A 23,440-nucleotide genomic window follows, 5' to 3' on the forward strand; every position below is an offset into this window, starting at 1 on the left:
GATAAATTTAAAGAAAAATGAGAAGTCTGTTTTGATTAACACAGTAAAAATATATCTCAAATGTCCTGCCTCTATCACCTTCAGTGAACTGAGAGTTCACCCTTCTCCACTAGCTTGCTTGAAGAGACAGTAACTGGAATTCTGAACTCATTTGACACAACAGGTTAAGAAACAAATAAAACAAGCATATATTGATATTTACCAGGAAAATTCCCTGTACAGAAATCCCACATACAAGAAAGCCCTACCTTCCCAATCTACAGCCCAGTCTCGGTGCAGGCCACTGTTGGCTTTATCACGAGGGAGCGAAGCTTGGCTGGTCAGGAACCATGTGTGTAAAGAACAGTTTCCTAACGCAATGGCTCATGGCAGGACATTTACCTTTCCTGCTCTCATTGCTTTCAGCAGATGATGAAAACTATAAATATATCAGAGTAAATTCCCTTATTTTCAGGCTAAAAACAGAACAGAAATGTCTTCTATTATTTTACGTACAATATTTTTATGGGCTGTTTCTCACTTGCGTGTAGCATCTTCTCATTAGCATCGTAACTGCATACAGTTTTGCTTGCCATTTCTCTAAGCCAGAGATTCCCAACTGTTTCGAGTGTGCAGACCCCTTTTCAAACTCCAAACATTTCGTGGATCACCACATGCTACTAGTTTTATTTTAAATTGTCCATTTCCTTGGTGAGGATATTGTTATTTTTCTTTTCTGCGGACCACCAGTGGTTTGCAGACCACAGGTTGGGATCCACTGTTCTAAGCCAAACTGCTCATTACCACTCAGGTAAAATGCACTTCTAACTCTGTATATACATTTTATCACATGGGCCCTATCTATAATTCAAACAATCCAACACTCCAAAAGAAGCCTTGAAGATAAGGAATATCACTTGTTTTTCCTAACTCCCTGGTCAAAGACAAAGAACAAATTTGTATGATCTATTTAAATTCCCATCATTCAGAAATTAGATTTCCCTTTTGTCACTGCAGGAAGCAAAATAATAATCTATCTTTAGTCACCTTCATTGATTACATTCATTCTTTGTATCTAAGTATCTCCAAAAAACCAATTTACTCTTCTGGTTATCAGAATTCTCTACAGGCGTATGCCAAGCTAAGCTTATGGATAACCAAGAACATTAAGAGTTGTCATTATTCATGAAAACAAAAAAATCTGGAAATCTGTTTAACCTCATGCTTCAAGATTTCAGACAACTTTTAACTATTAGAGATGAAAATAAAACCAAATTGCAGGACACAGATTATCCCACATCTGCCTACTGCAGCGTTCTTACACCTCCCTCAGAAGCAACTGGTGCTGGCCACAGGATGCTGGGCTAGATGGACCAAGAGCCTGATCCAATGTGGTAATTCCTACGTTCTTCTCCAACTGCTGCTCTTTGTTTCGAGTCTTCTCCTCTTGGAGGTCACTTTTCCCCCTAATCTCGCTTGTGCCCCGTTACTCTGTCTTCTTCCCCACCTCTGAGTCACTTCTCTTCTTCACATATTATCTGACCCTCTCCTTCCCCCGCCTTCTAGCTCACCACTGTCTCGCTATAAAACATTCTGAGATTTGCTATATTAAAGTACTGAACTTCAGAGACACATCTTTCTCTCTGCAAAAATATTCCAAGTCCTCATCTGTAGTTTCTTTCCAATCGCATTGGTTATACTGATGTTTATTTACAATACAGGCTTTTTATGATTACATTGAAGCAAGCACAAACCATAGGCACAAATGTCCTCTGACATAAATACTGTTGCTGGGAGACATTTACCGGACTAACTTGTAAATATTGAGCAAAAAGAGATAAGGCAAGGATTTGCAAAGAGATTTTCAGCTATCTAAAAACATTGGACATTCCTGATTAACCTTGGCTGGCAATGTGAAATTAAATTACATCAAATTTTCTCCAGTGAATGCCTTCTACATGGTTTCAGCTAAACAACTATTAAGCTGTGCTTATAAACCAGAGAAAATGGATGCCACAAAATCATGTGAGAGGATAGCATGCTAAAATAATAGGACCGAAAGCTAAGAACAAATCAGTGAGTATGTGGTTGGGAGAAATGTATTCATAAAGAGGGTAATCAATTAATGTATGGAAGGACCCAAGGCAAAACAAGCAGATGCAATCTGTGAATAGTCTTGTTAATGTTAAGTAGAGCTAGACAGCACTTAGAGGGTTAGACATAGAGCTACTTGGCCTCTCCTTTCTAAAACACTACTGACCCTACCTGATTTATCATATCACTGTTGTTATAACCATGATGATTTGGGCAGCAATGTTCTATTTTAGCTCCATTTCCAGGTTCCATGGCACTCTCATGAAGACTGCATTATTTTAAAATGACATTTTGTTTCTGGCATAAAAAACAAATTACTTTGCTACTGCAAACCTATTAGAGTAGAAGAAAGAAAGAGGACTGGGGGAAAAAAAGAGAGAAGTAACAAATAGTGCACATGTGAAGGAAAATTAGTAGAGGTCGAGGATGTCCTATTGAGCATGGTGTGTGTCAAAGTAGGCACAGAAATGCTATTAGAGATACACCAGAATAGCAGCCCCAATTCCCCATGGGAAATGCTGCCAATGTGCCCCTAGGAATTTAGTGATAAAATGTAGAAGGTTGAACATGTGTGACAGAGAGTTAGGGTGAAATGAAGCATAAAAAGAAGTACAAAAGAAAGAGCCTAAAAGGGTGCAAGTGTGAAAACATTAAAAAAAGTGAGAAGGTGCGAGGGAAGTGTGAACTGGTGCAAGTGTAAAAGGAAAACATGGGTAGCATTTTGAGTGAGCAGAAGCGAGATTGACAGAAGGTAACAGAGTGTAAGTGTGAAAGAAAAAGCAGGCGTACGAATGAGTGTACGAGTGGGCAATGGAGTGTGACAGAGTGACAGGTTGTGATACAGTGAGAGACAGCAAAAGTACGAAACTAGACAGAAAAGAGCTTCCAATGAAGAATTTCACTTTTTTAAACTTCACTATGTATCAGAAAAGAAGCACAGCTATGTGAAAACAGTACAGCAAACTAAGCACAAGTAAAGTAGGAAGGAAAAAAGAGGCATGGTAGCTATTAAGAACACTGGATACACAAGGCTTTTGGACTTTGCTGTAATTGCTCTCTTTGACAGGTCAATTTGAGGAGTGACCTTGCAGAGGGCCAATCATACTACAACAAACATGAAGAAAAAGGAACCAATAGCTTTCAATATTCTTTGTATCACAGAAAAGAAAGTGCAGGTAAAGGTGTTTGATTAAAACATTCCTCTCTGACATGCTGGATTATTTTTCTGTCCAATTCGACAGGGAAATCATAATATGCCCATAAAAAACTTCAACAAACTAAATAGTGTTAAGTTTGGGAGCGCATATCAGCACCAGAAACGTATGGCTAAGAAAAATCCCACAAAAACGTTGTAGTTACCCCAAAACAGCCATTAGAAATTCAGAAATATTTTTGAGTTAAGGTTAAATTTAAAAGAAACTCAAATATTTGAATGTCTGGACTTTCACAGTTAAGGTGTCCAAAGTACTTTAACTCTGACGTTGTAAGGACTCCAGGATCCTTGCATATCTTCTGTACTTTGTTTCTTTTGTGTCTACATTGTAAGATATGGTTGTGACACACTGTGTCTGAGAACACCACCCCAGGAATTCCATATTCATCAATATCATGTAATTACTATATGTTCCTTACAAGGTATGCTTTGTTTGGTATTATTTTAAAAGTCTTGATCTGCTGAAGATTAATATTCTGTTGGATTCTATGTGCTACCATAGTATGTGAAGTTATAAAATACTGTTGTAAATGCTACTAGAACATGTTGCAAGGGGGAAACTCCCACAAACAGCCTTTCAGGCACAACAATGGAGTGGCCAGACAGTGTTAGTGGCTCTCTCTCACCCATTCAAAAATAGATTCCTCTAACAAGAATTTTTTACAGTGAAGACTTCGCTGTAGGAAGCACGTTCATAATGGGGTTTCTCAACCAATGGGAAGCAGCCATCACGTCACATGCATGGACTGTTCTAGCAAGCCGAAATAGACTATAAAAGGAGGCGCGTGATGACATCATCACTGGGTTCCACTCCCATTCAACTGAACACCTGAAGGCTTGTCTGGAAGACAAAAAGGGGAGGGGAGTCGAGTCGAGTCGAGTCCCAGACAGGGAAGGTTGCCCAGCCTGCATTTAAGAAACTGCTTGTAGCAACTAACAAGGGTGAGACATTGCTAATTTAAATATTGGTAGTGTGTAGAACTTAAACTGCAATCTTATGTTTATTTCATTTGGTAACTTCTTTTAATCTCTTCATATTATAATCACTTACAATCTATTTTCCTGTAGTTAATAAACTTATTTAATGTTTTATCTTAACCAGTATGTCTCTGAGTGAAGCATTTAGACAAACTGCTCAGTAACAAAATCTGGTGCATATTCCTTCCACTGTGATGGAAGGGTGGACTGGATAATAATTTCCACTGGACAGGCTTTAGACTGGCCAGGTTAGATGGTGTGGTCCTGGGCTGAGGAGCCAGCTGCACTTACTCTGTTGTAGGTTTGTGAGTGGCTGGAAAGTGTTCATTGAACTAAGCTGGCTGTGGTCCCTGCCTGTGGAGGGTCTGTGTGAGGGCAATACCTGCCAGGAGTTTGTGGCCTGTCACAGCATCACAGAGTGAGAGGGAGCCCAAACTGGTCAGGCAGAGGGCTCAGTGGTATCCCAGCTCCCAGGCGGTACCCCATACTGTCACAATGGTACTTTTGGATCAAGGACTTTTTCTAAGAGATTTAAGAAGTCACAGCCTGTCAAGCCAAAGCAACCACTGCAAGAGTAAGGCACTCTCATTTTTGTGATCACTGAGGAGATGAAACAGTTTGTTCTGGATGTCTAAGGTTGACTCAGAGTCTGTTTTGCCACAGAGTCTGTGTTAAGGTAGTTTGGGTGCCTCACCTGTGAATCTCCAAACTTTCAAAAATGTTTTTATTTCATTTTACCTTACTCTAGTTGCCTGGGTTTCCATGGACTATCAATTTTCCTGTTTGTATCCTACATCTGAAAAAACATGAGAGACTTCCCTATTGATTGGTTTATGTTTTGAAGGCACTCTTTTGCGAGGTCATTCTGATGATCCTAAGCGGACAATGAATCAAGTCTTAGATATGCCTTTTCCAGTCTCAGAATCTGTCTTGTGCACTAGATTTCACCAATATCCTTCTAATAATCCTCATGCAAAGCCTCTTATGAATAAGATGCAACAAAAATCCTAGAATCATACAAATGTAGGATTGAAAGGGACCTTGACAGGTCATATAGTCCATTCCCCCTGTTCAGAGGCAGGATTAAGTATACCTAGACCATCCCTGACAGGTATGTGTCCAACGTATTCTTAAAAATATCCAAAATGCATTAGACAATTTAAAAAAATTGCCTAGCACTTATATTTCTTAAGTTCCATATCTCAAAAATAAAAAACTTTGGCCAAAAACTATCCTTTCACCACAGACTATATATCCAAAATTTGAAATGGAAATGACCATTTTAGGATTTTTGGCATGGTGGGGCCAAAATTAGGTTTACAATGTTAAGCAAGTTTCAACCTTAAAATGTGGCTGAATTATAAATAGTAATTTTGTAAAAAATATATTGTGGAACTCAGCTGGAATACAAAAATAAAGGGTTATTTCTCTCATGCAACGTCAGAACTAAAGAGCTGTCGATCAGAAAATTGTTAGCAATTCTTTTTATGACATGCAAGTCAGAACATTTTCCAGCTCATTCTCCTATATCTGTATTACTGGTTCTGCAGTGCTAAGAGAAAAAGTACTAAAATGTTATTTAGTCAGTAAAAGAAAAAGATATAACTGAATACAAACGAGATACAGGTCTAAAGAATAAGGCTCCATTTTTGCCTCAACACTTCCAGAGTATAACTGTACATTAAGTATGAAAAGGTTACATCCTCTCTGAGTTACCGGTCTGGTGGTCATAGATTATTTTGATGTCATAAATTTAGTACTGTGACTGCACTAAATGGTGAAGAAAGAAGGAAAGATGAACTTGTATCTGAGCCAAGATCTTTTGTCATCTAACTTTTGATAATCAGCGAAACTTATGGAAACCATGCCAGATGGATATTTTATGTCTCATATATTTAAGCCAGAGACAAAGCAGGATACTTATTACCATACCACCTGAACAGAATTACATAAGCTGCATCAGAGAGCAAGGAGCTGTTATGGGTTGAGTTAAAACTCAATGAAGTGGGTGTCACAGCTGCTTTTCATTCAGGATACATGTAAAAAGCAACTCAGCACCTTTGTGGAATAGGTAGCTGAAACAAGAAGGGCCTCTACCCAAAACAAAGCCACATGCAAGACTGAAGCAGGAGTTTGCCATGTGGCCCAGCAGTAGTTCTACTGTGATCTGATAAATGTGAGGGTGAGATATTGATAGGATTCGAGTGCAAGAAACAGCCTGAAACATCACAAAAACAGACACAGTGAAGAAACAGAAGAAGGAGACAGCAGAACAAGTACTGGGAGCCTGGGCCCGAGAAAAAGCCTAGAGAGAGCTTTTTTGGGCAGAGTGCTGGCTGAAAGAGGCTTGCAGCTGCGAGCAAAGAAACTGCCTCCTGTTGTTTGAGTCCTATTGTATTCTGGAAAACAGGACTTTGTACATTCTTTGAAATAAACAGGATTGCATCAAAGAAATACCTAACTCCATCATCAATGTTTTCTTCCTAACAAAACAACCCACAGGCCCTCAAAAACTGACTAGTTGTTCATGTTAGAAAGGGTTAATCATGTCACGACCCAACACTCCCATTCACTATGATCAAATAGGTCCTTTTGCATGTCTAATTTCTGTGGTCCTATGAATACAGATCCTGATTCCTTGTTATTAAAAATCCTACTGCACTTTTAGCAGGAGTATGGCTGTTAACCTGAATGTCCTGGTCAAACGCTAATGAAATAGCTATATGCCATCTTCTTAATATTCCCCCAGATATTGACTGCCCACAACACAAATCCAAGTCACAGAGAGCTATAGGTTCTCAGTGTGACATTCCCTTTCTTCAGTTTGGACTAGTGTATTGCTGAGTCATCCCAATCCACCCCTCCTGGATCCTGTCTTACTGTACTCTGCTGTGAGAACCCCTACTCCTGGAGTGTTCACACACAGCCACCAGCAAGCAAGCTGATCCTAACTGAGTGAATAAGTGTTTCTAGTCAGCCACTCTTTTGATTGTACAACAGAATAACTCTAGCCACTACCCCTTCCCCCCCCCCCCCCCCCAATCCCGGATGCAGTCTTAGAGACCTCCATCTTACAATGGCTCAGTGATGCCCACTGAACAGTATAAGCTCATATAAATTTGTCAATTTAACAAAGAAATTGATATGCACCAGCCTTGTTATTCCCTGAGGAGTTTCCCCACACACTTCAAACCAGATGCACTGATTTAAACAAACCAAATTTATTAGCTACAGAAAGATTTAAAGTGATTATAAGTCAAATGATAGTGAGTCAGATTTGGTCAAGAGAAAACAAAAGCAAAATGCATTCTGAATTAAGCTTAACTCTTTCAGAAACTTATAAATTTAGGTGATTCTCACCATAGGCTAGCTGGTTTCCCTTCAGCCAGGCTCTACCCTTTGGTCAGCACTTCAGTTGCTTGGTGGTGTTTGTGGATGGAGGTGGGAGAGAGAGAGAGAGAGCATGGCAAATGTCTCCCCTTTTAAAAATGTTCCTTCTCCCCCCCCTCCCCCCGGGTAACAATATCACCTAGCTCTTATACAGTGCTTTATATCAGTAGATCTCAAGTGCTTTACAAAGGAAGCAAGCATCATAACCATTACCATAACACACACACACACACACACACACACACACACACACACACAACTATCAGATCCTACAGGGTTAAGCCTTAAAACTGATGCTTTTTAAACTTAAGAGGCCAAAACCTAACAGAGAGGAGATTCTTGCCTATCTAACAGAACCTTGAGATGATCCAGGAACCAGTAAGAGGGCAGAATAAGTCAAAAGACAGAGAAAATGGGAATGACTCAACAGCCTGGTGATTAAGGCATTCAGCAGAGAGGCAGGAGATGTAGATTCAAATCTTCTCTCTGCCTGATTTGGAGGAGTGATTTGAATCCACATCTCCTGCCTCCTAGCTGAGTGCCTTAATCACAGGCTATAGAACTGTTCTCTCTCTTGGGCCCAATGAAAAAACAGTTACTAGCCTTCTGTAATGGTTGTTGTTTGAGGTGTGTTGCTCATGTCCATTTAAAGTAGGTGTGTCTGCACTGCGTACACAATCACCAGAAGGTTTTTTCCCCAAGTGGTATCCGTAGGGTCGACTCTGGTACCCCTGGAGTCATGCCTCCATGGCGCCGTACATAGGGCCCTGGCGACCCCCCCACCTCTTCAGTTCCTTCTTGCCGGATGGCTCCAAAAGAGGGGTCAGCAGGTTGGTCTTGGAATGGACATGAGCAACACACCTTGAAGAACAGTAGTTATGGAAGGTTAGTAACTGTTTTTTCTTCTTCGGTTGCTTACTCATGTTGATTCCAAGTAGGTGACGCCCAAGCAGATCCATAGGAGGGTGGGGGGGCCTCAGAGTTCAATGACCTGCGGATTGCCGTACAGCTCTGCCAAATGCAGCATCATCTCTGGTTTGCTGTGTAATAGCGTAGTGTGCAGCAAAGGTGTGAACAGACAACCATGTCATGGCTCTACAAACGTCTTGGATGGGGACCTGAGCTAGGAACACTGCCGAGGACACCTTTGCCCTTGTGGAGTGAGCTGTCAACGCTGGGGCAGGTACGTTTGCCAAGTCATAATACATCCGGATACAACATGTGATCCATGAAGAGATTATTTGGGATGATACTGGAAGACCTTTCATCCTGTCTGCTATTGCTATGAAGATCTGAGTTGTTTTCCAAAATGGTTTAGTCCTTTCGATATAAAAAGCTAAAGTCTGCCTGACAGCCAGAGAATGTAGCCTCTGCTCTCAGCTGTTGGCATGTGGCTTTGCGTAGAAAACTTGGAGGAGTATGTCCTGGTTTGTGTGGAATCGTGAAACCACCTGTAGAAGGAAAAAGTTGGGTGAGGGCATAGCTGAACTTTATCCTTGTAGAAAATCGTATACGGTGACTTGGACTTGAGGGCCCTGAGTTCAAAAACCCTCCTGGCTGAAGTTATGGCCATCAGAAAGTCTACCTTCCAGGATAGATGGAGAAGTGAGCATGTCGCTAGGGGGTTCAAATAGAGATCCCATCAGTCTTGATAGCATGAGGTTGAGGTCTAGACCTTTAAGGAAACGCATAACCAAAGAGTTGGAGAAGACCAAACGGCCTGCAACCCAGGGATGAAAATGCCAAGATTGCAGCCAGGTGGACCTTGATTGACGACACTGACAGCCCTTGCTGCTTGAGATGTAACAAATAGTCTAAGATGAAAGGTATTGATGACAGCACAGGCGGAGTGCCATTCGGCATCGACCAGATGGAAAATCACTTCCACTCAGCTAGGTAAGTGGCCCTGGTGGAAGGTTTTCTGCTTCCAAGGAGGATCTCTCTAACTGGTTCCGAGCACACTAGCTCCAGGGGAACTTCCATGCTGTGAGGTGAAAAGACTCAAGATTGGGGTGTCAAAGGTGGCTGTGGTTCTGGGTGATCAAGTCCAGAACAAAAGCCAGACTGATTGGAGTTTCCACTAATAGGTTGAGGAGTGTGGTGCAGTCAGGCTGGGGCTACCAGAATCACAGAGGAGCCTTCCTTCATGATCTTCAGCAGAACCTTGTGAACGAGTGGGATAGGCGAGAATGCATACAACAGATAACCTGTCCATGGGATGAGGAATGTGTCCATGATTGATCCCAAGGAGCAGAACTGCAGGCACTTCCTATTGAGTTTTGTCACAAACAAGTCTATGTGGAGAACTCCCCAACACTAGAAGTATTGTTCATCACATTCAAGCAAATAGACCACTCATGGCTGTAGAAAGACCTGCTGAGATGGTCCGCCAACTCTTTCTAAGACCCCTGAAAGTAGCATGGTTTGAGGTGTATCGAATGGGCAATACAAAAGTCCCACAGTCTGAGGGCTTCCTGGCACATGAGAGAGAATTTTGCTCCACCTTGTCTGTTTATATAGAACATTGCTGTTGTATGGTCCGTCATGACCGATACACATTTGCCTTCTATGTGGATTTGGAAGTCTGACAGGCCTAGTGTACCACTCTCAGTTCTCTTACATTGATGTGGAGTGAGAGCTCTGTTTGGGACCTGAGACCTTGGGTCCTGAGCTCCCCTAGATGAGCTTTCCAGTCCATCACTGAGGCATTCATGACTTGGTATAGCGAGAGGTAAGGTGTGAAAAAAGGGACTCCTGTAGAGACCAACTATGGATTGAGCCATAGTGGTCTCGATCACGCCGGGAGGAGGGGGGGGAATTATATGCCTGTGTGGTCTTGAGACGGATGATATACAGAGACGAGCCACATCTGAAGTGGTCTGAAACGTATTCTTGAATGCTGAATGGCATACGCGCATGCTGCCAAGTGCCCCAGCAGCTTCAGGCAGTGGTGGTGAGGGTAACATTTTAATTCCTCTATAACAGAGCATATAGTCCAGATACAAGATTTGGGAAGGAATGCCCTGATCTGGCCGAGTCTAGCACTGCCCCTATGAACTCTATCCTCTAAGTGGGAGTGAGAATTGACTTCTTTCCGTTGACCAAGAGACCCAACTTGTCGAAGACTGATCTTATCAATTTTACATCTGCCTTCACCTGTGCCTTGGTGCATCCCTTGATCAATCAGTTGTCAAGGTACGGGTAAACGTGTACCTTCCACTTCCTCAGAATGCAGCAACAACCACCATGCATGTGGTAAACATGCAAGGGGCTGCAGAGAGGCTGAATGGTAGGACCGTGAACTGGTAGTGGGTCTGGTAGACTATGAACTGGATAAATCTTCTGAGACTCAGGATGATCAACATGTAAAGTACACGTCTTTCAACTTGAGGGTGGCATACCAATCCCCCAGATTCAGGGAGGGAATAATGGAGGCCAAAGAGATCATGCAGAGTCTCAGCTTCTTCATGAATCTGTTGAGGTTTTGCAGGTTCAAGATGGGTCTGAGACCACTTTTGACTTTCGGGGTTAGGAAGTAGTGGGAGTAAAACCCATTGCCCCTTAGCTCCCAAGAAACCTCCTCTCTCTTTCTCTCTCTCTCTCTCTCTCTCTCTCTCTCAATTTTAGGAGCGCCTGCACCTCTTGGATTACAAGTTGCTCATGGGAAGGGTCCCTGAAGAGGGACAGGGAGGGTGGGGTGTGGGAAGGAGGGAGGGAACTGAATTGAAGGGAGTATCCCAGTTCTACCATGCATTAGCACTGTGTGATCTGATGTTATATAGGCATTCCCATGGTAGAAGTGGGATAGCCAGTCCAAAAAATATAGGGGTGAAGGATCCAAGTCCTGAATTTGTACATCATCCTTGGGCTCAACCTCAAAAGTTCTGTTTGAAATTGAAGGACTGCTTTGCAGGTGCTGGACCTTGGCTGGTAAAAGGTTGAGAGAGCCTTCTCCTATAATTCCTGCCTCACATTCAATTGTAATCCTACCTGGGCTCAGATTGGTAGTATCAAGGCTGGGGTTGTGGTTTAAAATGCCCCCTTTGTGGTGCTGGGATATAAAGGCCCAAGGACTTCAAGGTAGACTGAGAATCCTTGAGGCTGTGCAGTTTGAGTCTGTCTGTTCTTAGAACAGCACTGGTCCCTCAAAAGGGGAGGTTCTGAATCATCTGCTGGAACTCATGTGGAAGGCCTGAGGCTTGTAGCCAAGAGATCCGTTGCATGACTATGGTGGACAACATGGTACGGGCTGCAGCATCCTCCACCTTCAATGCCGCCTGAAGTGAGGCCTTTGCCACCCCTTGCCCTCATCTACTAGGGCTGTAAACTCTACCCTGGAGTCTGATGGTACAGACTCTGAGAATATGGACATGGACCCCCCACGACTTAAAATTGTATCTACACAAAATCGCTTGTTACTTCATGATATGGAGTTGGAGCCCCTCAATGAAATACACTTTGCTACTGAAAAGGTCCAACTTGTTTGCATCTTTTGCCTCTAGTGTGGGGCTCTGTTATCCTTGCTTCTCACACTCATTGGCCACCACCACGACTAGTGACTTCAGTATGGGATGAGTATATAGATACTCATGATCTTTGGAGGGTACAAAGTATTTTCTCTCCTTCCTCTTTGCTGTGGGAGGCAATGAAGCTGGAGTTTGCCATAGTGACTTTGTTGTGTCATGGACAGTCTTGATCAATAATAATGCCACCCTCGACGGACCCCCAGGGGCTAAGATGTCCACCATGGGGTCTGTGAGCTCCTCTATTTGAAGCCCCAAATTCTGCGCCACCCTCCTCAAAAGCTCTTGATGAGCCCTACTGTCATCCGCAATTGGCACCCCTGAGGAACCCAGAGATGAAGATGAAGCTCTGGCAGGAGATGAAGATGATGAAACTCTGGCAGGGGCAAAACATTGCTCTTGACCTTCTGCCTGCAGGGGATTTCGCAGTGCTGCTTCCTCAAATTTGGTGCCACAATTGACTCCATGTTCAGTACTGGGCTCAGCATCATGCTTCGTGTCGGGTTCAGTGCCGTGCAGCAGTTTGTGGTCCGACTGAGGTGGGTGAGATCTGCTCCCAGAAGTGAGTGAGAATGACCATCCAGAGTATTACTCCTGTGTCTGGTGGAACGCCCACAGGGTCCGAAACTGCCACTGACCTAGCATTTCCTACTGCAGTAGCCAAGGCATGGGGAAGGGCTGACCAGCATTGACCTTTTGATGCTGTCTCTCTGATCGGTGCTGGTTTCTTCTTGAAGAATAAGACTCTGCTTCAAAGTCGGAGGCTGAGAAATTACTCTGCGGAGACCAGGGCGGGGTGGTGCCCGATGGTGGGAGTGATGCTGGGCAGAGGGTGACCATGGCAACAGAGTGGGTTTTCCCCTGGATGGCACCGGATGCTTTTTTGTTACAGATGGTCTGGGATTTGGATCCCACTCACACCTTAGAGGGGATGGCGGTGCCATGCTTTCTATCAACTCCTTAGCAACCTCAAAGGTTTCTGGCATGGAAGGAAGTTGTAATTCCTTGTCGTGACTTTCCCTGGGCAGGGCGCCCAAAGGTACTGGACTTGACAGACCCTTCCCTGGGGCCGGAGTCAACAGTACCATGCCCAAGGACACAGCACTTGAGTAGCCCAACGTGAGTCGCACTCCACTCAAGCCTTTATGCCCAGTTTTTTCAGCATTGTTGAGCGCCCTCTATCCATTTTCTTCTGCTTCTTTTGCTGTACAGGGGAATGCGAGCAGTGCCGTGTCTCTCCGTGTGAGGTGTCCCTTAGTGCCAGTGATCTGTGATGGTGCCAAGGGTCTCTAGACATAGAGTTCTTCCTCTGTGTCATCATTTCCCTTCCAGACACCGGTGCACTCTGCACTGAAGCCGATGTGCTGAGTGTCGGCTCAGCCGGGCTTGGCACTGAGTGTGGTCAGAGAGCTGCCTCCATCAGGAGGAACTTTAATCTCTGACTTCTCTCCTTTTTTCTCCTTGGGCAGAATCCCCTTCAGATTTTACAGCAATTTCTCTGATGGGTCTCTCCTAGACATTTCAGACAAGTAGCATGGGAGTCACTCCTGGGCATAGGGATTTAAAGCCAGGGAAACAGGGGAGGGAGAGTATAGAGTGGGGAGGTGACCCCGATAAGCGGGCCCTAACTTCTCTACCTATACTAATCTATAAACTAATTCAAATTCTTTTAACTATTTTCAAGTAACTGTTCAAAAAAAGCCACTGGGAAAGTGCTTGCTAAAGCAAGAGAAGACCAATGTTCCAGCGACCGTCCCGGGTGGTAAGAAGGAACTGAAGAGGCAGGGGGTCAGCAGGGCACTATATATGCCACCATAAAGGCGCAACTCCAGGGGGCACCAGAGCCGATCCTACGGATACCACTAGGGAAAACCTTCTGGCAACCGTGCGCACACACCTACTTGGAATCGACATGAGCAAGCACTCAAAGAAGAATACTTATGTATTTATACAAAGTGGATTGGCTTCAACAAGAGGGATTTGGAGCAACCCACCCCAGAACAGCTATAGCCTGTTGGTTAGAGCACTCACGTGAGAGGGCAGAGTTCTGAGGGCAAAGTCCCTGTTCTAGAGTGAAGATTCAAACTTGGGTCTTCCACATCTGAGGCAAGTGTCCTAACCACTGAGCAAAAATTATAAGGGAAGGCAAGGTGAGCACTGACAGATGGACACACAGGCACAGTTTGCTGGCCAGAACTGACGTTTCCAAATGTCAGCAAATTCCAAACAAAACCCAACCAAATATTTTCCCTGATTTTTTGATTTGCTGGTTCAAAAAAAATCAATTATTTGCTCAACTCTAGATGATCATGATCTTCCCAAGGGTTCCACTGGCATCAATGTGAAGCTGGGACCTCAGTCCACCTTCTTCAGTCAACCAACCATGAGGCTGACTGTGGCTGCAGAAGATTTTTTTGAACATCTACAAAGTACTTTAGGACTGTGCTAGGCTTAAGTTCTTTCTCCACATGTTTCACCCAGAACATAACGTCATACATCAGAAGTCCAGGATGAGGTTCTTTGATCTTTTTTGTTTTATTTTTGCTGCCTGAACAAATAGCATGTACTTTTCTTCCTGCATTCTTGGATGGCATCTCCAGTAACATGTAAACAACATTCTTCTGTGCCCTTTTCAGACACAGAATCAATAGCATTAAGTAGGAATGTATTTCTCACTGTATGGATTCTTGATGCCATTATCTAGTCATTACTTGTGTTTGATCGACCATCTTGCATTAAAATCCATGTTTATTCTTTTAGTTCTTTTTTATTTTTTCCTTTCTTTCTTCAGCTGCAGCATCCAATAGTATACCTGTCAGTTTAAATCTGTCCTGAGGAGTACATCCAAGGCTACATGCTTTAATTGCTTCCTTAAATTGCTCATTTTGTGATACATTGAAGGTGATGATTTTAGCATAGAAGAAGGTTGCAACTTTCTTGTCAAGTTCAAGTCTTTGCCTTTCACAGTTGTTTTTTTATGACATAATCTCTGATTGATCTTTGTCTTTTATTGGGGAGTTGAAGATGCACAGACACTGCTCCTGACACTGCTGACATTGAAGAGCTATTGAGAGTCCTGAAACAGGGTCTTAAATTATCATTGCAGCTATGTTTCAGTGACAACTAAAGCATCAAAAAATATCTCATTGGCAGGATTATTCCAATAAATGTATCACTCAATTGCTCATTTGATCATGAGAAAACGAAATAAGCAGGATTTCTATGTTTTTAAATGAACATGAATCTTTCCCGCTTGCTACTTAAGTTTTGACAATGTTTACATTATCTGTAAATTTCATTACTTTATAATATCTGTTTTCAGTACTTCAATTCATTCAATCGCTTATTTCCTAGTGCTTCCTTCAATTTTAGGTGTGTTGATTCAATTAAATTCATACACAGTTTGCTAGCCACTATATACCAGCCACCCATTTGCAGCATTGGTCATCAGATTTTATATTTACTATGTCTATTTACTATGAAGGAAAAGGCCATCTACTGAATTCAAAACAATGAAGAGTGAAAAATAATATGGAGCAATAGCCAGCTTTGTACAGAATTGCATTATTGAAATACCCTCCATCGTCTAGGAGTTTCTAAATTTTATCAAACCAATCCCCCCAACAGTTCACATCTCAACCCAGTCCCCTTACTTCAGCATCCAATGATAGTTGATTCCACAAATTAGTCATGTCTCTCTCTCCAATCACCAACGACTGTACCCATTCCCATTCCTATCTACCTTTCTAGACAGTTCTATAATTTTCTTGTAAACTCCTAACAGTATATCCTCGGTATTTGAGTTCAGTATCTACCCCTTTTCCAGCATACAAAGCACCCTTTCCTGATACCCTCCACAATCAGTGCAATCATCTTCCTTCCCCACATCCACTCCCCTCCATCATTACTACTAAAATGCCAGGATCACCCTTTCAGCTGTCTCAGTCACCAAAAGCACCCCCACCTCCCCACGCTCACTAATGGGATTATTTCTAATAACACAGCAAACAACAACCAAATAGGATTTCAATGCCCTGCAATTCACCAGCTCCTTCATCCCTAGTATAAACCCTAAATTCCTCATCTTAACTCAATATAGCACGAGCCAGATCCTCTCTTCCCCATCATCAGTTCAACACACACATCACCACAACCTCAGCAATCCCATCACAACTTTTCTGTCATCAGTACAACTTCTGCATCTTTGCTAATCCTTTCACCAACAGTATCTTTTCATTTCCTGCCTGCCACTGTACAGCACTCCTGCACCAGCCTAACTCCTAAATCAAGAATTTTCCTACCGGACATCTAGTCCTGAAACACAAAGCCTTATCTGATCACAGATCATTCTCTCCCTGTAGTCAGACAGCAATGCCCCGTGCAGCCAGGTTGTGCCTAAAGCTCCATCAATGTATAGGAATACTTCTAGCAATACAATAACATCTTCCTCCTGCTTGCTTTTTACTGGTGGATATATGAGGCAAACAAGCTCTTTAATTATTAAAAATATAAGGCTGTTTATTGAAATATGCAAATATTTTCCAAAACAAGCTATTGCCAAAGGCATTACCTTGCCCTTAAGAACAATAAAACGGCATGTTTTATCCTCCCTTGTGCATGGGATTTCCAATTTGTACATTGGAGCCCAATATGCTTTATACATTCTTCCTATAAAGATACTATTAGATTTTGCCTCCAGCTGATACTAAAATTATTATATATCCAGCTCCCTCAAACCAACCTACAAAAAAAAAAAAAAAAAAAAAACCAACCCAACTATGCCAATTAAAAAGAAAATGGTGTTAATAGTCTTAGATTTGTTGTTTCTTTTTCCTTCACAGCCTGCAATTGTCGTGTGTAATAGCATTTTGTTCTGAGAGCTAATGTCATTTTGTTCTAATTTACGGGTATATCAGGTCTTCAGTCCCCAAGTGGAAAAGGAGCTATTGATAGCAACTAAGCTCTCCTTTTAAAAAGGCTACATTCAGTAAAAATCAGGAAGATTCAGTAACTGCATAACTGATACACAGGCTGCAGCTAAAAGGGTTCATCCAAAAAGACCAAAGTACAAAGGTGTTTGAGGAGATGAAGAAACTGCAGTTATGCAAGAGTCTTCATTGTCGCATTTAGAATATTGTGTCCAGTTTTGGGCCCCCCAATACAAAAAGGATGTGGACAAGTTGGAGAGAGTCCAGCGGAGGGCAACAAAAATCATTAGGGGGCTGGAGCACAGGACTTATGAGGAGAGGCTGAGGGAACTGGGCTTGTTTAGTCTGCAAAAGAGAAGAGTGAGGGGGGATTTGATAGCGGCCTTTAACTACCTGAAAGGGGGTTCTAGGGAGGATGGGGCTAGGCTGTTCTCGGTGGTGGCAGATGACAGAACAAGGAGCAACGGTCTCAAGTTGCAGGGAGGGAGGTCTAGGTTGGACATTAGGAAAATGTTTTTTACTAGGAGGGTGGTGAAGCACTGGAATGGGTTACCTAGGGAGGTGGTGGAATCTCCATCCTTAGAGGTTTTTAAGCTGCGGCTTGACAAAGCCCTGGTTGGGATGATATAGCAGAGGTTAGTCCTGCTTTGAGCAGGGGGTTGGACTAGATGACCTCCTGAGGTCCCTTCCAACTCTAATATTCTATGATTCTATGATTCTATGTTGAAAGGAACAATTCAACCACTCAGGGCCCCCACATGGGGGGGAGAGGAGGGGAAGGTTACACTTTACCAGGGCCCAGAGGCCCTGGGGCGCCTGACCCAGGCTGCAACCCCCATTACCATGAGGAAAAAAATGTTCATGGCTCATGAGATTGTATGTATGGGATGAGGAATTGTGGTATGTATGTGGGAGGGGGCCCATGTTACAAGTTTGTACTGGGCCCGAAAAAATTATGCTTTGGCCCTGTAATCACTCAGAGTTTGTGGAGCACTGCACCATAAAGACAAATTTTCAGAAGTAACTAGTGATTCTGAAAGCCAGAGTTTTTGGGTGCCCAACAAAAGACACCTCAAATTAAAGGGCATTTAAAGATCATAAAGAGATTTTTAAAACATTGGCATTGAGTACTTTCTAAAAATCAGGCCCTTTTAAGATATTTCCTTCTGGACAGCCAAACACTGAGTCACACAAAATCACTAGTCATTTAAAAATGTGATGGGTAGGAATTCATGTGATTTCAGGTCACACACTGTAGAAGCCACTCTGCTGAGTCATTGTCATACCTGGAAATCTGCCATCTGAGTGATAAATGTGAACTGTGCCACCAGTTAGAGGCAGCTAACCAAATTTTACAGCCAGTAACGGCTACCTTAGCCCATTAAGCGAAAAATACATGCTAATGCTGGAGACTAGAGCAGTGGTTCCCAACTTGTGGCCCGGGGGCCAAAAGTGGCCAGCAAGGTCTTTCAAAGCAGCCCGCGCTTCCTCTCCTGCTGGCTGCAGTAGAGAGCCGCCACCTAAGGACCTAGGCAAAGTGTAGAAGACCAGTGCAGGTTCCTTGTTGCATCCAAGGGGACGGTAGATCAGCGCTCCCCTCCCCCTGGCTATAGCAGGGAGCACGGGAAAGTGCTCTGCCTAGGTCAATAGGCGCTGGAGTCTCTGCTGGAGCCAGAGGGAGGGGAGCACTGATCTCCCATCCCCCTGGGTGCAGAAGGGACCCACTGCCTAGGTATCCAGGTGGAGCTACTGGATGCGTGCAGTTTCCCTGCTGCAGCCAAGGGGATGGGAGATCAGTGAGGAGGCAGCCTCCTTGCAGAACTCCTTCCATTTGGCTGCAGTGGTGGGGGAGGAAGCTGCTGGAGGATCAGCCAGGACCCACCATGCTTGAGGAGGGACAAGACTCTAAAAATCAGGGCCTTCCAGTTTGGCTTGCACTTAGCAGGCCATCCACTGTGGCTTAACTGCCACGCCATATGCTTCAGTGTGTAGTGACAGTCAGTCACCTACACTAGTGCTTTGTCTGTGAGTGTGTGACATACTGTGAGTGATTTGTAGGTGTAAAACAGTGAATGTAAAAATGAGCACAGTAGCATCAAAATGTTTACTTTAAATATGTAGTGATCTGTAGCCCTTAATGGTGTATACGTCAATACATCTTTTATGAGATTTTATTATTTTTTAAGACTGATGGCCCTTCAGGGTTGTAAAAATTATATTTGTAGCCCTCGAGCCTAAAAGGTTGGAAACCACTGGACTAGAGGCTTCAGTGTCCTCTGGATGTTCAAAGAGAACTCAATATTTGCCTGACCTTGTGGACCATCCTGGTATTTTTTAGAATAATTGTGATGGCTCTTAGGGCTTGTCTACATGGGAAAATTATACTAGTATAAGGCAGGATGTGAATTTAAACCAATACAGTTATACTGGTAGAACTCCTCGTGTGGACACTCTTATTCTAGTGTACTTTGCTTTGGAAGCAACTTAAGATAAACTGAAAAAAGCCACTCTTATTCCAAAATAAGAATGTCTGGGATTAGTATAGCGGTTTAATTATACCAATATACTTATACCAGTATAACTGGTGAAACTTTGCTGTGCAGTCAAGCGTCTAGTGTTAAAGGTTTTTCCACCACACCACAAGCACACAATAAAACTAATTATAGTAATGAAGTAAAAAACCAAAACAAAACAAAAAACCCACAAAGGATGCTTCTGAAGGGCTCAGATAGAATTTCACATACCAAAACTACAACTCCCAGGTATTTCAGTGCTCTGATCTAATTTATCCATTCACTCAATACAGTAAAAACCATGAGTTCCAGAGCCAGCTTTGCGCAAGGGAGAATTTTCTTCCCTCCATCTCTTGACAGCGGTCTTCAATTAGAGCCTGCAACTCACTGAGACTGACAGAGGAAATAAAAGGAGTGAAACCACTGAAATGCTTCTGCAGAGGCAGATTATTCAATGTCCCACAGACATTGGTGCGAGTGACAGCCGCCAGAGTTTAGTGAAAAAAAGAGAAGCAGAAAATTAAACTTCTCATTGGGCCTGATGATGATTAATATCTTCTCTCTGACGAGCTGAGATGGCTTAATCTCTGCTATTAAAATTAAATCACTGAGGTGCAAATATGGCAACTGAAGGCAGGGGTATATGCGAGTGTTTCAGATCTGGGGAGAAAATAATATCTGAAGAGAAATCATAGAGGTAAATTGTGCACACTCAAATTTTAACCCTGCTGAAACTAGGAATCAAAACTGAAACAGACAGTCGCTAGCAAAAGCACTGAAGCCAGGTCATTCCTACGGAGGCAGAATTCCTGGACAATGGAAGTATCTTCTAATCTAAACAGACAAACAATAAGTTTCAGAAAATTGGAAGGCATTTCTATTCTTCAGAAAGATTCTACTCTACAGCATCATGTTCCTCTTTAAATGCACACAAATTGGCAACCAATACCCTCATCCAGAAACTATATGCAAGTTAACTTATTTTCAGATGTACTTACTTCAGTGGTACATTGACAAAAATTCAAAGAAGGCTAGCTGGAGCTTGGAAACCAATAACTATATATTCTAGACTGATAAGATTTTTACATGAGGCTACTTTTAAAATATTCTGCAGTCTGTTACCTTTCTTTTGGCATTTTAATTTTAAACCCCAGATTCTGCAACACATTGCAGCAAAGAGGTGAAATAACTAATGATCATTGTTCATGCTGCTGGAAAAGAATACTGCCTCACATTAAGCTTTCAGACTAACAGAAGCCATTGTTAAAATCAGTGCAGATTATTTTGGAAGGATATCATTATTTGGGGATATAAAAAGGAGTTTCTGTGTTAACAATTAATTTGGGAACATCATTAACGCTTTGGTTAAGAAGTACAATCACCTTTTTGGAAATAATATGACTTGGTTAAATTAAATCCAGTGCCAGAGAGGTGGCTTACTGATTGTAAATTACTAAAATCCTGGTATTAGTTTAAAAGAGCTCTTGAGTACGTAATGCATTAATCCTGTGAAAAAGAGTAATACCTTCTATCTGTTAATGCAATAGGGGTAATTTGTAAACATTGTTTCCTTTTAAGAAAGTATGTGTTTTATTTGAAGAATCCAACACACAGATACTGTTAAGAAAGAAGATTACAAATCATGAATGGTTAATGGCCAAATTTCTACTATAGTAAACCTTGTTTCCTAAAGTGAATAATCACTCTTAAAATGCTACTAAAATTGTGTTTGGTTTGATCCTTTCTGAAGAGTTATTTTTTAAATTTAAAAGGGGGATACGCTTTGGCTCAGAAGAAAGCATCTGGCTGGGAGATTAGATTTCCCGATCAGGTGGCAAGTGATCATTCAAGCCTTACAAGACTTCTAGTAACTAGCACCTAATAATTTTGGGTGTGGTTGATAATTATCCTATAAAATTATCTGGTGTTTGAAATGGCAACAATTTTCGTGACTGTAGCAGTGTAATATTTATAGTTCTTAGGACAATATTTGCTATAGTCCACTTCATGCACTGTAGTGCAGTTTATTTATGCATTATGCTGAAATGGTATTGTCTTAGTTAATCAAAGTGCAGGATGCTGTATAGTTGCCCATGCATGTCTGTACAATTTTTTCTCCTATAATTATGGACTTGAGAAAATCATGATTTTGTGGACTGCACGACTATTGCAAAATAAGTCTAATATCACGATTTTTCCAACAGTGGGGAGGCGGAAGCAGGCATCAGAACGTAGGGTAGACCCTAGGTATGCAGTGTCCTTTGGGGTGGCCCCCAATTGGCTCCATGCCTGCCCCCTAGGCTCCATCTCTCTCTGCATATTAATGAGCCACGAGGAGAAATGGAAGCATTGCAGGGAGACTGTTTCTGAGAAGGCCGGTATAATTTAAAATGGCTGCTGCTGCCCGGTCCTGCCTGCTCCATCCTGAGAATTAGTGCAATTTTTCCAAGAGCAGGGAGGCAGGAGATTGTATCTGCACACCAATCTCCGGATTTGGCTGATGGTTTTATGCAAAGGGTTGCAGCAGTGATCTTTCGTTGACTGTGCTCCGTGCATATCCGGTCAAAAATTGCTACTTCACCCATGACACTGTCATGAATTAAAAAACAAAACCAAAACCACCAACCAACTGAGATTTTTTCAGGGCCCTACTATTATGCAATCCCATGAGCTCTGATTGGCTGTTGGCGTCTAATTTGCATAATTGTTATATCATAGGGGGACTGGCTCCATTAAGAGGGAACAGGATCCAGTGCACCTGTGATTGATTAGCTGCCTCCCAACTGGGCTTAAAAGAGGGCACATGGGTGCTAGAGGGAAGGAGAAAGGGTGAGTTGGAGACCTGGAGAATCAGAGAGCTGTCCCTTGAGAGCACAGACTGGAGCAGCAAAGAAAGGAGCAGGTGAGAGCAGCCTGGGAGAGACACGGAAACTGCAGAGAGCAGAAAGCTCATGCAGGCCATCACTAGGAATAGGGAGGAATGGCTAGGAAGCCAGTGGAGGGGTTAACCTGCTGACCTTCCTGAGCTGGAAAGCCAGTGCTGGGAGGCTGAGATATTGGACTGTGTTTTCAGTAGAAGAGTCCATGCAACTGGTCACTCTTGGATGGATAGGCTGGGGAGTGGGGCCCCGGAACCAGGGCAGAACTGGGACCAAGTGTTGGTGGACTTATAGATGGGTGAACTGTAAGGGATGTCCCTAGAGAGAGGGAATGGAAAATCACAATGCCTTTACATGCTTTACTATAGGAATTAGGAAAACAGTTTTACCATGAGGGTTCTATAAACTATTGTACCTGTACATAAATTAGTGATGCTCAGAGGAGGGCCCTTATATCCAACAGTGAGAGTCTGTACTCTTTTTATGGCTGGACTGGGGGGGAACAGAGGCAGGCACACCTATCCATGCCTGACCTGCCATAAGAGGGCACCGTAGGTCTGGGCCACCTTATCACATGCTGTATTGTTGTTTCTCAGTACTAACAACATGAATGCAGAAAAAACGCTGTTCCAATTGGCTCAGAATTTCTCAGAATTTTCAAGCTGTTGGCCAGCCACTTTTGCAGCTGACCATTTACTACCCCTGCTTCTCATTACCTTCCATTGACGCAGAGAAATTAAAATGTTCACATGAGAAAGGAGTGGGGAGAGATATCAAAAACCAATGAAAATGAGACTGGCTAGCTGTTGAAATGGAAAGAGTATTTTTTATTTCCTACTTCCTTCTCCTCTTTCTTCTCCCCCTCCTGAAGCTAGATAAATGCAGGCTCTCTTAGAAATAAGGCACACATTTTTCACAGTGCAAGGTAATCCCATTGGAACCA

At 42.8% G+C, this 23,440-nt stretch overlaps 1 protein-coding gene across 4 annotated transcripts in view; it reads right to left on the reverse strand.

The window, feature by feature from the left end:
- The window catches only part of LARGE1 (LARGE xylosyl- and glucuronyltransferase 1), a 358,507-nt gene that overhangs the window by 236,090 nt on the left and 98,977 nt on the right, over positions 1 to 23,440 (reverse strand). The window lies entirely within an intron of this gene.

The sequence above is a fragment of the Emydura macquarii genome, unplaced genomic scaffold, assembly GCF_026122565.2.
Source record: "Emydura macquarii macquarii isolate MOO-44397 ecotype Brisbane River unplaced genomic scaffold, CSIRO-AGI_Emac_v2 contig_2205, whole genome shotgun sequence".
NCBI classification, from domain to species: Eukaryota; Metazoa; Chordata; order Testudines; family Chelidae; genus Emydura; species Emydura macquarii.